Genomic DNA, 2383 nt, shown 5'->3' on the forward strand with positions numbered 1-2383 from the left:
CTCTTGTCTGCTAAAGCCCTACCATGGGAGAAGCCCCATGATGGGTAGAAACCTGAGGTTGATGTTAACCAGATGCTCCTTGGTCGGATTCCTGAGGTTGGGCTGAAGCTGGAAAAAAGCATATGATTGGGCAGAAAACTGTCTGAGAAGAAACTAGTGAAATCCCTGCTTTGGGTCAATCCAGAGATTTGGCAGATCCTAATAAAGAAAAATTCAGTTCGTTTAAACTTTATTTGTATTGCACTCTTATCAATGGACATTGTCATAAAGCAGCTATACAGAAAAAATGTAATACAATTGTTTTTATTGTTTTATGAAAACATACATGAAGTTCACATGAGTGCACATGAGTTCACATGTTACACATGAGTTCACATGTTAAACTCTAAAACCTAGTTTCTGTAAGTGTTTGGTTTGTTTAATGTGGGTTTGTTTTTACTGATCATTTTTTGTGGTTTTGTGGGTGTTCGATAGAGTTTTGTGTGATGGGAGATTCCATGTGAGCAGACAGGAAGTACAGATTGTACATACTGTAGGTACAGATATGTTGATCAAAGCTCAAACAGAAGGCTTATAGAAATGAAATACAGTAGCAGGTTAGAGGATTTAAACCCTAATATTCTGAGCTGGCTGATGGAGTCATGACATGTGACTGGATATGACTGAGTTTAATCTGGAGGGTCCAGAAATTAATAGACCTGATTTTACTGGTTCTGTGCAGCAAGTGATAGAAAAGGAGAAGTGAAAATCATTTTCATCAAAATCTAATTAAGTAATAATGTAATAATGTGATTTTCTAATCACAGAAAAATCAGTAATGGCCCATTATAAGATATAAACCAATATCATGTGCCAATATTGCTATTCTTTATCATAAGTGCTATATACAGCACTTATACAGCACCTGTGCAGGTGAATCGCATCTTACTCCTTATATGACACCTCTATTATTTCACATCTAGATTTTATTCACATATACTTGTGTAATATACTGTAAATGTATCTAAGACTTAAGACTCTGACTTAAGACACTTCATGACATAAAATGCTTATAGCAGCAGACTGTAACAATAGACTAACATCTTATAAAGATTTCAAATAAAAAGATGCATGCAGTCATTGCTAATGTGACATATTGATTATTATGTACAGATATATTCTCCTGTGTTGTATAACTACATGTTACTCAGTGTGTCATGTGATGTACTTTGTGTTCTGTAAATTCATGTCTGTTTTCACTTTAACTGTATGTTACTCAAAGTTCCTGTGCTACTATAACACTGCTTATTAATACATGATGGGCCCTTTTTAAGAGCGCAGACACAGTAAAATGATTTGCAGAAAGTTTAAAGCCAGTTACAGGAGATCTGTGCAACGATGATATCAGTTCTTTATGTCGAATTCATTCTCATTAACATTTTTATCTCATTCTTTCCAAACTCATCCCTTATGACTTGGTGGTGATATTTCAAGCTGTTTCTTTCTGATAATTCTTTCTGTTAAACTGTGTTCAACTCAATAAATAAAAATAAAAAATATTTTAAGACAAGTTTACATTAATAATAAGTTTACTTATTTGAGAGGAACATTCATAAATAAAAAAAAAAAACAGTCATAAATACATATTGTGTTTGTGAGGTCATAACATCAGAAACACAGTCTGACATAAAGATCATGGAAGTTCTTTTGGTTCTTCTGATAATTTTATCTCCAAACCATCCTGAGAAAAGTAAATTGTGTTGATTGCACTTCACACTGTTTTTCATGCTCAAAAACACCTGTGTTTATGTAACACACTTCACATTAACAATGAATTGTCCTGTGCTTCTTCAGGGTATCGACTGATGTGCAGTATCTTGTGTGAGTGTGTGTGTGTGTACTACTATATCACCAAAACAGCAATTTTGTAAATTTTGTACATTTTAAACAAGTTTAAAGGTTTATTGTTTGGAGCCTAGAAGGAGTTCTGGATCATTAACGACCCCTAAAAGTCTTACATGGTGAAATTAAATAGAGAACATACATAAAGATGGAGAATGACGGAAGACCAAGAAGCTGTCAGAACAAATCATCAGTCATCAGTCAGGCTGAGGGGATTAGTCAGAGAATCAGGATGGTTATGTGGTGGCTGTATTTCTGTGCTGCCTGGAAATGTCTTCACATGTTTACATTTACATTTACAGCATTTGGCAGACGCCCTTATCCAGAGCGACGTACATAAGTGCTTAAATCTCTAACATTGAATACATTAATGCTGGATCACTAAGTTACATACTTAAGATGTCTATGGCTCTGTGACTTTCTGTCTACACTCTCTCTCTCTGTGTGTGTGTGTGTGTGTGTGTGTGTGTGTGTGTGTGTGTGTGCGCGCGCGTGTGTCTAT

Source organism: Tachysurus vachellii, chromosome 9 (assembly GCF_030014155.1).
Source record: "Tachysurus vachellii isolate PV-2020 chromosome 9, HZAU_Pvac_v1, whole genome shotgun sequence".
NCBI classification, from domain to species: domain Eukaryota; kingdom Metazoa; phylum Chordata; class Actinopteri; order Siluriformes; family Bagridae; genus Tachysurus; species Tachysurus vachellii.